At 42.5% G+C, this 15,363-nt stretch overlaps 1 protein-coding gene across 1 annotated transcript in view; it reads left to right on the top strand.

The window, feature by feature from the left end:
• LOC107193717 (mucin-5AC) overlaps window positions 1–15,363 on the top strand; it is a 392,296-nt gene that overhangs the window by 280,444 nt on the left and 96,489 nt on the right. Inside the window, exon 4 of the mRNA XM_015583219.1 lies at window positions 1,736–1,849. The gene's annotated coding sequence lies outside the window, so the exon portion shown is untranslated. The remainder of the gene's footprint in view (window positions 1–1,735; window positions 1,850–15,363) is intronic.

Raw genomic sequence — 15,363 nt, 5'->3', positions numbered from 1 at the left:
AAACTCTACGTACTTTCCGAACGGCCTAATTAAGATCATTTCATCAATCACTAACGGTAGGCTATAATACAGAAGATAAATTTTTATCATAAAATTTTATTTGTACATGTGTTAAAATTTTACTTACGTGGCAATGTAATATTTTACCGATCTAAAGTTTCTGTTGGGAAAACTAACGCAACAGTTTCGGATAATACTTTTCCGTGGTATCGCAGTCGCCGAAACCGACGTCAATAACTGCATACCAGTTCCTCTATAGAACCGTGAGCAGACGGGAGAGTAAAGCGCGCATCGACGTTCAATCGTATACGTTGTTACGAATATCGATGCAGGACGGCGTGAACCCCCATGGGTGCAGCTGCGCGTCGGTGCCCTCCGGATTTCCATCAATCCTCCAGCAACTGCGTTCATTTTCTATATTTTTTTAATATCAAACTTTCACCGTGTATCCGAAAACGATATTGTAACAAAGAGGGGAGCGATCTGTTCGACAGAATTTCAAAGCGAAAACCGCCCGAGTATCCGCGTACCATACGAAAATTTCGTGACTACCATCGACTGCTATGAAAATTACGACAGAGAGAAGAAGGACTTCATGAATATTTCCGGGAGGGATTAAGTAGCTGGAGTCACTTAACGACAACAAAAAAATTTGCTCACAATGCGGACGAAATAAGCTTTAGAAGATGCAATATGTGGTGGCCCGATTCACCGCGACCCAAATGGCTCGGAAAAAGGGTCGAGTCAACAAAGATCCAAGCCGAGGCCAAGTAGTTCAAGCTCTCTGCCTTCCACATCCCTATGGCGTCTCTGTGCAGAACAATGCCTTCGATTAGGCAATTTAACCAAAACTGAGACTTCAATTTTCATCCCTCCGTAGGCAATGTGTATCGTCGACCGACACAAGCGAAATTTCGTTATTCCAAGACTTTCCTCCAAATTTTTATTCTTATTGAGAAATGTTTCCAACGTCTACTTGACGAACGATTGTATAATGTAGCAGATACTTCGATAAGTATCTTAGAATTTTTTCAGATTTTCTGAAAATCTAAAACCGTATAAAAATTAGGCTTGGGTGTAAACGACCCAGTTTGCCTACGGAGTTGCGAAAAAATATGTTCACCTATAAAGGGTTAATTATATTATTCATCAGAGAAAATTATTAATTAATTCAAAAACCAGTACGATGAAGCTATACACAAGTATATTTCCTTAATTCGATTCTAGTTAAGACCAGATTTAATTCAAGGAGTACTAACGCAAGAATTTTTTATGAATAGTGCACAAGGGTGAAATTGTCAGACTTAATCGATACCATGTAGCCTTTGATTTAAATCATTATGACTGTCTGACATTTATCGAATCAATTGTACACACATTTCGTCATACAAAATAATTTGATAATCTTCGTTACAACAGAATGACACTGTCGTACCACGAACGTATCAAAGGTTCCGCAACGACCAAACCCCAGCCACAGTTGCTCGTAAGTTCCGAAGGAATCCAATTTACCCTGTTCACCTTTCCCCGTCGCTAATTTCCCTCGTTACATTTTTACAGATCCTTTTTTGGAATTCAATGTAAATTACACAATATTTTCGACCCTATTACCAGCATTTATCCAGGGTGAACCGGCGGAAGGGGGTTGGTCGGGGCTGCTCCGTTGCTCGTACCGTTTACTTAAGCGACGCTCGACGGGCGTAAAACTCATTTCGCTTATTTCTCGCTTTTTCAGGATGCAGAGACAAAGCCGGAGTAGCTCGGAGGTGGAGGTTGCGCTTATGCGCCCCGTAAGCACCGCTGGCTAATAGCACCACGGCCCATCCCTGACACCCTGCAGCCACACCAGGTACGACGGATATATACATACCTCTTTATGTTTCTCTCTTTTATGCATCGACCGTTCCATACGTCATTTTACGCCCGTGGCCGGTTTTACGGCAAATATACCACCCTTGCTTTTGACCGCGAACAAAGCCGGGAGCCACGTCCCCCGTTATACAAGGTGAAACAAAGAAAGGGTTCATAACTTTTGGAGCAGATGTCGAATGAAGAAAAAGTCTTAATAAACATGGGTCGAAAAATTAATATTTTCAAAGTTACAAAAAATTTTTTTTTGTTTCGGTTATACCGCGTGATACTCTTCGGGAGCTATCGGTACCGTATGGAGGCAATGAAGAAAATTGTAAAAAAGCAAACAAAGATTGTCGAAACCTTCCGTAATCGGGAAAAAGATGATAAGGTAATCAATTGTTCAAAAAATATTTAAAAAAATGTGTTCATCAGTCTTAAAATGACCGTTGGTTCTTGGTTTTATGAAACAAATTTTTTTACACGAGATACCAAAAAGATCCACTGAGCGGGTTAACTAAGATTGGGCTCGCTGATGAATTCTGAGCGAAGGGAAGCTACTTTGCGATCGTTTGAACGGTTTAAAACGTGTTTACAATGGAGGGCGTGTAATTCTTCTTCAACGAGGCGCTGGAATATTACCGAATTTAATAGAAAGGGGCAGAAGAAGTTGCGAAACTAATTTGTAATTAATTCTTTGCGATGATTCTACACGAACCGTCGATATTGGGGTCACCGAAATCTCCAGAACCAGTCTGTGAATTTCGGCAATGCATCCACTCCACGGATCCCCAATTTTCGTTCTGTAGAGGGGACCACCCGAGTTGCAACTTGCCCGATTCGCTCAAACAAGCCTCCGAGAGCGGAAAATTTATGCACAGACTTCAATGGGTCAAAGAGGGACCCTCCGCGACGTAGATCACAGGTAGAGAGAGAGAGAGAGAGAGAGAGAGAGAATCATTCGGTAAACTAAATTACGATCGAGTGGGCCTTCTCGTTTTGCAGTCTTTAATATATATCTGCTTCCGATCCCCTCGGATCGGACATGCCCCGGAAGCTGGAACGACGATCGATTTACCGGTTTCGTGTTCGCGCGAATAAAACAAGTTTTTCAGACGGGAATAAAGGGAGGAGGACGACTCACGCGCGAGGAAATTGCCGTAATTGAAACGCGTGTGCGCGCGATGGAAGTGGAGCAAGGACGAGGATCTAGAACTAGCTACTCGAACGATTTGTGGTCCCTGGAGGGAATGGGACTCGGTGTAATTTCAAGCGATAGAGGGCACGTGGAACGCCGTCGTGCCTGCGTTCATACGGCCGAAGCCGATACCAAGGACAGGTCCCGTTCCGATTAAACTTCCACCGAGAGATCCCAGACTAATTCATACCACGACCCGTGTGATATTCATGAATCTGACATTCGAAGCATCACGAATATTTCATGCGACCGTTCCTGCGACGATCCTGTGTCCCTGACGAAATCACGTTTCCGTAACTGCGCGCGGGTGACGGAGAAACCGAAGACACGAGCAGTTAACGAATTCGCCTTGAACGATGCACCCTCGGGGAGTATGTAGACGGTAAATGAATGGGTTTCTAGGAGAAGGATATATGCTACTACAGATTTTTAAACACAGTGATTTTTATACACAATTTTGTGTTTGCAAAAAAAGTAACTTTTTCATTAGTGGATTATTATTTATTTTTCAAAGTGTTTGAAGGGTGTATGTTACTACACCATCTTGTTTTTACGTTTTGCTGTACATTTTATGAAATGTAACATACGCTCTTCTTCTACACACTCGATCAATTATTATTCTGTGGATAATAACGTTTATTTGAATAGTAACAGTCAGAGAATAACTTAGGATCTGTACCTCGTTCGGTGAATTGAATCGTTAACTATACTGCCCTGTTAAGGGTAACTGACGTATCTGTAAAAACCTTGTTTCGAGAAAAGAGCAATTTAGTACTTTTAATAATGCCAAGCATATGTTAAATGTTTTTTTTTTTGTAATAAACAAAGTACTAAACTTCCCCATCGATTCCATAACTCGCAGCAAGCCAACATCGTCGAACAAAAGACATTCCCCGCACCTTTCGAAGATGTTCCAGCCAAGATCGCGTGGTTCCCGATCGGAATTGATAATTCCGAAAGGTGGAAAATCGTTTGCGATCACGGACGCTCCGTATTTGGTGTTGGTCGGTTCGCGTAGGATAAACGCGAACGAGCCGCACCCGGGTGAAATATCCCCGGCCCCATATAGCCTGTTTACGATAATAGCCGGCTCGTCGATTTACAGTAATTTTACACGCGCCTAATTAGCAATTCCGATCGGAGGTCGGCTCGGGGCTCGTCCGTTCGGTTCGGCCGCGCAGCAGCACGCCTTTCGCAACCGGTTCGTTCGGTTCACCGATAATCTACCTGGATATCGCGGCGTGTGCGCCATGCTGTGTTCATTTTTCCAAATGAAGCGAAATAGAATAAAGTCTTTATTCGCAGCGAAGAGAGCAGCAACAGCAGCAACGACGGAAAAGCGAGGTGAAGCGAGAGGAGAACGTAAGCGCATAAAGGATTGTTTGAAAACGTAAATACGCGGGTAACCGAGAGTGGCGAGACCGAAGCGGCAAGAAGCAAAATGTAAACTCGCGGGAAGCGAAGGAGAGAGAGAGAGAGAAAAAGAGAGTGGATGGAACCGCGGAGGCGCCGAGGGGTAAAATTAAATAATACAGAAAGGCTGAGATTACGCGAATGTTCCCGTTTATAAGGCAACGACGGGAACGACCCGCCTAGGATAAAAAGAGCAGCTGCACCAGACCCTACCGCGCTCAGAAAAGCGCACAAACCGCGATGAACTGGCTGGGAAAACGCTGCGACGTTACGGCGAAAGAGAGTAAAAGTATCTGACACGCGGATACAAGTTCAGGACCCATTCTTGCGATCGTTGCTACGCTCGTGGTGATTATTCGAAGTATTGAATGCGCTTCTGACGAGACAAATCGAATTGTTTTCGCCGTTCAGGGTTAACACGGTTTTCAAATATTAATTTCTGTGCGATTTGTTTTTATCACAGACTTACTAAATTGGAGAAATTCGCAGCTTAGAGATTGAGTATTCGATAATTCAAAACTCCGTACTCCAGTATTCGGTAATTCACAGCTCAAAGCCTCGGTATTCGGCGATTCAGAGCTCAAAACCTCGGTATTCGTTAATTTAAAGCTAGAAACTTCAGTATTCGACAATTCAAATCTCGAAACCTCAGTATTTGGCAATCCAGAACTTGTTCCTTCGAAAAAGTCTTCGTGATCTCGATCATTTCCTTATAGTCGTATTTCAAGCTCCAGAATCTGCGGTGTCTCTTCTGCTCGAAAAGGGTAAATCGTCCAAGAGAGTCCACATGAGATCCCAGTTAGGTCGCGACAATGAGCTATAAAGTTTCAGCAATCGTGTGGAGGGATGGCCCAGCGTGTTTGCCGGGTGCCGTTTTTCTCCCAGTGGCGCGCGGCTCGAGACGGTCCCCGTCGGCTCGAGGGAACAAATTTATTCGCGTTTCATCGGCCCTAAAGCGCGGCTGTCACGGAGACCGGCCGAAGTGCTCTCCATCCAACGTATAACCGTTTCGATGTTCCCTCCACCCTCGCCGCGCCGCCTTTTCATTTTCGCTCTTTTATCGACGCGTCGGGACGTCCCCTGGAACAGGACGCCTCTGAAGCTAGAGATCGGCACGATCCGTGAATGGAAAATGTCGCATTATTTCGCGGGAGTGGCGAATTGTTGCTTGGTGTCTAACAGTGTTGTTGCCTTTATTAGCGACGAATTGGTACGGGGAAACCTGGGCAAAGCCAAATAGCGAGGCGAAGTGAATTATTGTTTTGCACATGTTGTTCGTAGGGGCATTGTAGCAACTATTCTGAGAAGTATCTAACGAAAGGAGGTCACTATAATTTGCGAGACTTTTTTTTGCCCCAGTTCCCATATTTATACTGTGGTGACAGTCGACTAGTAGTGTAGCTTTCCGTGTCAGTGCTTTGCACACTCACATTAGCTTCTATTCTGAAGATATTCTGCCAAATGTTTCCGTGTGTCTGCGTGGAGGAACTTGGAAGTGGTGTAACGTTTGCCTTCCTGATAGCTACTGGATACATAATACAATAGAGATTGTGTATTTTACGTGTAAATACACTCAATTTCCCTGCCAATTTGGGAATCGAGGTAGTTCGAGAAGCGTCGCGAAGTCTGTACGGTGCCGCCACGCAAATCCGAGGCTCGCTCGAACCACGAACTTGATCGTGCGATCTGGAGTCGAACAGAAGCTACTTGAAGCGACTCTGTGACAACACTCACTCTGAGAAGTTCTGTTACAATTTCGACAGTAATAGAAATGTACAGGTGTGCCATCAGTAATATACGTTTCGTTATGTGTAAGTACAGAATAGATCTAATTACTTTCGATAAGAAGACAGTTACCAATCTGCTGAATTAATCGTCCTACGATCTAATACAGCCACGCCAATTCCCAAGGATCATAACAGGCGACGTGAAAACCCCAGAACAGAAATAAACAGCCATATGTAACTCCCAAAGGAAGCTTCCATGAATCATATAAACCTCTACGTTCACCATTTCCGTGCTTCTAGCCCCACGATCCAAACGTCTGAAAAACCTGCATAAAAGTCCGCATGATACCACTCTCGAATTCATGTGCGCGCGTTCTATTCGAGGGTCACCGGTGGTATACTATACGGTGGCACGAATCCGGTAAAACGGGATCGTAAAAAGACACTCGAGTCCTTCGGAGCTGTCCCGTTACCATGCTTTCGTCTCTGGACGAGATGAACGTGTTACCTGCAGATGACCTGTGTAGTAGTTTGATAGGCGGTCCTAAACGTCCGCAAGAAACAGGTATACATATAATGACGGCATCTTCTTCAAAATGCGGATGAGAACAATGCGTATCTTAATTCCATGTGGTTGTAGTCTCGATAGTGTCTTGATAAAGACTTTCATGGACAAGCCTCTTCGGTATCAAATATTACAGAACCTGGACTGATATTTCCTGAGTCCTAACAACTGAGTAGAAGCGATGTGAGTTAAGGGCACTACAGTAGCGTCTCGATATTATTGCAGAAAAGAACCAACACAGACGTATGAGACCCTTATTCGTGTTCACTACAATGGAATTGCGTCACTGTAACTGCTTCAAGTCTAAGACCCATCAGTCTCCTTTTACTATCACTTTTATTTTATCTATTCTCCTTGCCAAGCAATTGCACCACGCATTTCTCGACGGAATACAGCAGATGAAGGTTGTCTATAAGTATCTAGGTTCTATTGCAATGTTGTCCAAGCTGTACTTGGTAAACCAAGCTTCTGTTAAGCTACCCAAAGCAGGCTCAAATGTTAAATACCATTAACTGCCATCTAGTCTGAACGCAAGAATTTTCCTGTTTCCTTTCTTTGGCTAGTGTTACTATTTTGCATTAGCAATTACTCCTAAAAGTGATCTAAGATATGTCTGGGTCTAACTCACTATGCTTTACTGTACTGAAATGCCTAACACAAATTTACTAACTAAAAATCTTGCAGGCAACAGATTGATTTTCATTAGTAAAAAATAGTTACCAAATGCATTGTTTGCCATTTTAGAGAGCCTCAAGATAGTCGCCATGTTTGTTCCATCCAGAATACAACCTATCGTAGGCATACAGTAAATCCTTGATGAGTGTTCGAAGGCTACACGGTTAATAAAATATTTCATAAACCGATCGTTCATACCACGGCAACGCTTTTCGGGGGGCAAATAATAAAAAGTCGATAATCACTTTGAAAGTATTTAAAACTGCTCATTTCTTGGCTGTTCATTCTTTGAATAATTAAATGGACTTACGAACTATTCACTCCCGAATGATTCGAAGTTTAATTTCCGATCAGGGTAGTTTTGAAATTGGACAAAACGGTTTGGTAGCGATTTTCTATGCACTGACTATGGATTACTAACTCGTTTCTATATCTTCCGGTTCGGTATATCGCTACTTGTAAGTCTTTAACTAAGGGTTACGACGACCGTAAAATATGACAAGATAACACGATTGTCTTTTGCGAAAGGAGAACACGGGGTTCCGAATGGTGTCCCGAGCGAGCCGGCGGTGTTCGCTTGGAAAACTTCTTTGCACCTTTTTTCTTGCCTCTTCGACTCTTTTCCGCGACGTGTTCCCGTGCAAACCGCGTAAACGTGTTACGTACTGTTTGACTTTGAAACAGCAAACTTTTACTTTCTCGCTAATACACGCATTGCCTGGCGAGAAGACAGAAAAAGTATCGCGTTAAAGCGACAGTTCCAGCGATTCTGGAAAATATCAAGAAACGGTCTGTCGAATGATTCTTTCCCTTTCTCTGGTACCTATCTTCGCAAGTCGTAGAAACTCAGAGATGACACGCTGTTTTATTTTTTTAAACCCTAGAACTACCAAACATGTGGATGTTTATGCATATTTCTTATTTTGCACACTAATATAGAAAAAGACAAAATTGCACAGAAATTTCTTTTCTATACTATAGGTCTTAATATGTTAATAATAATTCATAAATAATATCAATATTTAATGCATAAACATTTGCAGTCTAGTTATAACATTACATTCTCTCAGAATTTTTGCAACTTCTATTACGATATGAAAGTGAAAAAATTACTTAATTTATAAATTTGTAACTTTTCAAAAGTTTGTCATGTTTATCGACCTGTCGTAATAGATACGCGATTATCGTCGGTAGGTCTGGTGTTAAATAATTAATTTTACACGAGTCTTAGAACAATCCTTCCAGAGATAAATCTAATAATCCTTTAATTATGTGAAGTATCTTTTAATTATATGAAATTCTGGTGTATCCAGGTACTCTATTGGGTTTCTAAAGACACTTCTAACATTTTAACTCACTTCTTTTTCAGACTGTGTTCAATTACTTCGGTGTCGGTTACGAAAGCTGATATCATTAAATTTCTTCGAATAATTGTCGCGCACGGGTAACAGGCGACTCTTTAAACTTGCTCGGTCGGCTCTATCGAAGGAATAACTTTTCCAGTTACGGTGAAGTCGAACGTGAAATCGGGAAGCCGAGAAGGTATCGGTCGAAGCTGTTTGACAAAAGACGAGTCGTCGCGCGAGCAAAAGGGGCTCCTCGTGCCGCGAGGAGTGCCGAGAAGAACGGAGCGAGCTTACCGTCAACCGTTTCATCTCTGCCCTTTTTGCACCCTCTTGTCTTTTCGTGGATTTTCTCGACTCGCGGTGGTCTGTTTAACGAAAGCGTTATGCGCCTTTCGAGGTCGTGGATCACAGAGGCTTAGACCACCGAATCGGAGATTCCTTGAATTTTTTCTACCACACTACATCATGCAACAAACGATTAATACTTTATAATTTCATAATAAAGCTTTGTTCTTGTACTTATCGCTTCTCTAGATTCATATTCTGCAAATTATCTCGAGTATGTTTATGATATTCTTTTCGGCAATTTATTTTTTACTGGCAGAAATTTTAAGAAACAGTAAATTCTTAAATTATCGTATCAGTTAAGTCAACTTTAGCTTAAAGTTGATTTAATAATCTGAACTGAATGTTCGTTGCGACCTAACGGAGGTAGACGACGGTCAACTTCCTTTTTTTTTCCTTTTACTGTGAGTGGGGTGGACCGTTCCTGGGGGCTAGAAATTTTGCCCTCTTACCGGTAGTACTTGAGGAATAAATGGGGTATTACCTGCGAAGAAAATACTATACATAATGGGGGGAAAATTTAGGTAGACGACGGTCAACTTCCAGGAATCCCAGGAACAATACATACTGCAAGCCCCACTTCTTCTACCTCCTACTACCACGTTCTCAAAATCCTGTATTTTCCACCAATCAGAAGTCGATCCGTTGCAATAAACGTCTGTGCATACAATATACCAGTCAGAACACATTCAACCGTCAACAAGAACACATCAGGAACAGACTACACTATCACAAGCATACCATATCTGCATCACATTGTTACATTTAGTGAAATTTAAGTGTATTACAAAGTAGTGTTAAATTATTCACAACACATCATAATAATATCATCATACATCATTATCCAACGAGCATTGGCAAATCGTGAGCTTATCAAGTGTCAAAGGAACTGTGTTTCAAATTCACTCCATTCAATCGTATCGTTTGTTCTTGCTTTCGTTCTCTGCCACAGTGATTACATTATTCCGAAAGTACGAATGAAATTTTCAAATCATTGTTTTCTGATCGTTTCGGTAACGAAGCAGCTTTCGCTTCGCACAGATGCAAATACGACATAGACTGTATTCTTCTTCGCAATGAATCTACATGGACAAATAATTTATCTGCATCTTACATGTTTCCAAATTCAATCATCCATCTACAATTTCAATGTAATGTGTGTTTTTGATCGAATCGACGGTGCGTACGTGTAATCGTTTGAATTTTGAATTACATTTATAGAAGAGACGGTATCAAATTCTCGAGTGCATCACAACGTTAATTGGGAATGCGTGACGACGACGTTCTCGCGTTACAAGATTCGTAAATTATTATCAATATTACTCGGAAGACCACAATGTATTTCCAGCGACCTTGTTGACGTCGTCCCGAGGCAATTCTCGCGTCATGAAAGCGCGATGGAGCCAGGTGGCATTCGTGTTTACGAGGATCGCGTTGAATTTCGGAATTCTTTCTTAATGAAAGCCGACAGGCGGGAACAGAGGGACAGGACGATACACAACGATGACGCAGGAAATTTATTCGTCGTATTTGTGTGTACTACGAGGTTACGTAGTAAACCACTCCGCGAGAGGCAGTTTTCCTTCTGCCTGCGCGAATCTGTTTAACGAATACCTGACATCCTCACCGGCGCGGTTTCCTTCAAATGCTAACGCGTTTTACGGAATGATTGTCGTTTTGCTTGCGAGCACATTTTTATTATACACCGAGTACTAAACCGAGTGAGTAGAATTTTACGAAATTTCACTATAAATAATATGGTTACCATTTACGTAAATTTATGTGCAAGAGAAATTTAAGCATTAACCAGTCGTGTATCTTCTGCTACAATCTACAATGTTTTGTAATTTTGCCACTTATAGGCACCACAGGAATTTGAATAATTTTTGTGTAAATATGTGGAAAAATTCAAATGAAATTTGTATCTTACAGATGGACTCTATAATAGATACACTTTTCAGTTTTGGAGGTTCTATTGAGTCTTTTATCGTTTTATTTGAACACGTTCACTGCCTACTGCCTCTTTGCTGAAATATTACACCACTTAGATTGAAAGATTTTATAATATCTGCCCTACTAATTGCACTTTGCCCTGTCAAATGATTACTCTCATAGATCACTAGAATATTTTGTCTCAAGAAAAACACTTCGAAAGCATAATCTGTCTAGAAGCAGGTTGAACAGTTTTTCTAATCAAAACAATCGAAGTTATGTACTACTAGTGTAATGAAATTATTTTAAAAGTTCGGGACGATAGTCGAGAGGAGACTGTAGTTATCTAGCCTGAAAATTAAAAACGGAAAATTAACCAAAAAATTGTTCATAAACAAAAACGAATATTCATTAAACAATTCCTAAACACTATTTAGAAGAATGTATCCAATTTATACGATACCATATTGAATCTTCAGGCTCATAATACCAGTTAGAAATTACTAAGTCCCTTAATGATTCCACATACAGTCGGAAGGGGTTAAAAACGCTCCGAACTTTCCTAGTAACCCAATATATTCACTCAGACACACGCTCGACAGTCCGAGTCACAAAAAAAAAAAGCAACGATCAAAGTTCCACCGATCGAACGCAACTTCCTACAGTCACCCCCATTCACGCGAACCCCGACATTCATATTTTCCCTGAAAGGACTACGAAGTGGAAGAGCCGTGGAGGGTGGTGCCTCGCGGGACTTCCCATTAAAATATTTCCCGCTCTCCTTCGAGTCCGCTTTAGATCCAGCCGTTAAACGCGTGCGCGCGGCCTCGTATTTTCGCGCTGTTCCGTGGGAGAATTTCAGCCTGAAAAGGGAGATTTCTGTCGTTTTCGTGCCACGAATTCGGAAGCGGGTGAGTTCGTGGCCTGCTATCGCCCACCTCCTCTCCTTGGGGGATTCGTCGTCTTTCTGGATACGACCAGAGAAGGACTCGTTTCATCGTTTAAGCCCCGCTGGCTGAGGGAGGGGTGAATGGAGGGCCGGAATTCCGGCTTGAAAGGTCGCCAAGTTTCGTTCCACGGGTTCGCGCGGCGACGTCGGCGCGCCTCCTCTTCTTCGCCACTTCTCACATCCGTGGAACAAACGGGTCTTCCGCGAGGACGACCTACGTCCGTGGCGTGCGCGAAATTGCTCGGAAACTCCGGCAATAAGTCGAGACCTCCAACCCCTCCCCAGCCATGCCCCTATGACCTCGAGGTCCAGGAAGATTCTTTCCACTGTCGGGCGAACAAACGATTGCGCGCGCACGCGTGTGGACCCGTTGGTCCTGCTTAAACGGTTTTCGATTATCATTCCTAACTGTTCGTTTTCGTTGCCACGAAATCGAACGCTCCTCGGGGAGCTGACGATGGCTTTTACGGCGGGGGAAGCTTGGTAGCTTTTAAAGGGTTGGATCGGTTCCACGATAGAGGTTGATGAAAGATGCCGCGACGGTAAGTGGAGCAGAGGAATCGGTCGCGGTGTAGAAATTAGGATCGCGATCCCTGCGCCGCACACGGTGATCCAGAATCAAAATTTAGCAGGTTAAATGGTCAAAAACAAATTTCTTTTGGTCTCCTAAATACTTACTTCGACTTGTTTATAAACAATGGAAGATTTGCCCTATGTGTTATTGTTCTCCTCGGACCCTTTCGTATCGTCAATCTTAGTCAAGAATAGAAAAAAAAATTCTCTTAAAAATGAATAGTTTCATGAAGACGTTGAGGTTGTTAAGTTAATGAATGATTGACTGTTATATAGGTACCATAAGTATCACAAATATTTTACATTCAGAAATGAAAGGGTTAAAATACAGTATCTATTTAATTAATCATTAAACACGTCGAACTAAATACATAAATCGTAGTTGTTTCATGAATTCGAGATCAAGTAACAAGAGCTCCGTTATCTATCTGACAAATACAGCAGATCGATCATAACGAATGTCGACTTCGTCGCGTTATCAGGACTCCCAGGCGGATGATCTTTATCCAACGGGTGGCCAGATCACCCGAGATTTGTTGCACTTCGTAAACAAAAGACTGAGAGGGGAACACGATTCAGGATGATCGATACCTCCCGATCGGCTGAACGTTCGAGACACGTCCCGTTCTAGGAGAGCGATGCTTGATAACGTTGCATTTCACGAAGCGCACAGCCCGTATCAGGTGCCAACGTCAGGATTTAAGCGGGCTTCGTGTCGAGCAGACGGTTGATAAGGGGGAGGCTTTACCAGGGGAACCGAGGTGGTAAGGGTTAGTCCGCCTCTTCGCATGAATATTCAATCGCCTTCCAGTTTGATTTTGCAACGACGACCGTTCTACTCGTAGCAAGGACTTTCTCGACGTGGGCCCCTATCCTCACCGTCCTTACATCGTTGATAACCCATTCGCGAAGGAATACTTACTGGCCGGGGCTAATAACAGCGAACGAGGCTTCGTGTGCCAGAGTTGGACATTATTCGACTAAATTTTCATTCGAATAAGTGTTCGAATAATCTTCGAATAAAAGATTCGAATAAGAGGTAATTATTTGACAATATCGAATCATTTTTTGTTCGAATAAATCTTCATTCGAATAAAAATTTAGTCGACTCGCATACGATAAAGTGGTCACGTGATTTCTACCAGGTATGGTGATAGGTGACACCTAAGATTTAAAATTACTGGATCCCTACATTTCCATCCATTACGTTTCCATGACATCAAACTAACTCGGTCATTTTTTAATTTGCACGATAGATCTTTCGATAGATATCAGGAGTCACGTATATTCGTCTTTCAGTCAGATCGAATAACGTATAAAATCGTATTCGAATAAATCTGGTTCAAATAACTTTCTAAAGTGAATAACGAGTAATTTTTCGTTGAATAAAATCGTTATTCGTTATTTATGAATAAATCTTGGGAATTTATTCGTTAATCGGAATACAATTTGCCAAACTCTGTCGTGTGCATCGTGCAATTTACTCGAATGATAGGAAACACGTCCACGGAAGGAAGAGAACCAGCCGGTAATCGTTTAACCACGCCCACGGAGTGTCGTGTAGTATTTAACGTCACGCTAACGCCGCTCTTCTCTTCGTACCTTTCTTATAGCCTCTTGTCGTCCTTTTGGCGCCTCTCTCTCTCCCTCCCACGTTCTCACCTGGGTTAATAGTTGTCGCGCGACTGCCCGCATCCGATAACACGGATTACGAAATTGTTTAAGTAGTAGGAGGGTCATTATTGTCGGGTAATTGGTGTTCTGCGTGTAGCTTGGAACATTTTGTTAAAACAGTTGTAGCCGTTTTTATAACTTTTTTTGAAGCTGCATCGCCAGAGTCGTTTCGCTTTTATTTGTATCGTTCGAGGGGAATTGTGCCTGAGAAATTAATATACTGGGTTTTCATACAAATCTGGGATAAGTTCACACAAGGTAGATTTCACGCGCCAAACTAAAACGAAGATAATGACGAAATTGCGTTCGAATTAAAAAAATTATTTCCCGCGATTAGGTAACTGAAAAATGGTCCCGATACGTGCATCTCTTCTGTATTATCATGAACCCCTGGAAATATGATTTCCTAATTTGGTGTTAAAGTGTTAAAATAATTTCATTACAAAGATTGTAAATGGCTACAATTTCAATAGTTATTTTGCTGTAACTGTAATATTCCATAATTTAACGTTACAATTTGACAAAACGAATTGTATAGTTTACCGACATTGGTCACCACCTGTGACTGCCATTTCACACGACGTGTCGAAGAAACGAATCATTCGAGTACCATCGTTAATCCCCCATTATTCCCCAGTCCTGATGCACCCTCGCTAGCTTCCCTCGCGCCTACCGTAGCAAAATATGGTGAAGCCTCGGCCCATTCGTTCTCCAGGAACGGACGAAAATTATTCATGAACCGTGGAAAGCCAGTTTGGCAAATTTTAATCCCGTCGGAAACTCCGAACGGCAAGTTTTTTTTCGCATCTTCGCCGCGGCAGCAGGGTGGATGCGCGCACGCGTCAGATGCAGCTGCGCGCCTTGTTTTTACCGGAAACTGCATGGTAATAAGGAACGTGCCAATCGCCCGCGGCAAGGACGGGATTTATAGACGCAGTCTCTTCCGTGCGCGCGCTCGGATGCCCTCGATATTGACAATAACAGTCGGCGATAACGGTGACGATAAACGGCCGTTAAACGATGCAGAGAGCGTATCCTGCTAATGAAACAGTTCTCGACGAAATAATGAAATAATACAGCCGGTGCACGGCGGGCCGTGATTTAAATTACACTCT

This window comes from Dufourea novaeangliae, unplaced genomic scaffold (assembly GCF_001272555.1).
Source record: "Dufourea novaeangliae isolate 0120121106 unplaced genomic scaffold, ASM127255v1 scaffold25, whole genome shotgun sequence".
NCBI lineage: Eukaryota > Metazoa > Arthropoda > Insecta > Hymenoptera > Halictidae > Dufourea > Dufourea novaeangliae.
The sequence above is the reverse complement of the archived record's forward strand: the minus strand, read 5'-3'. Positions and strand labels throughout refer to the sequence as shown.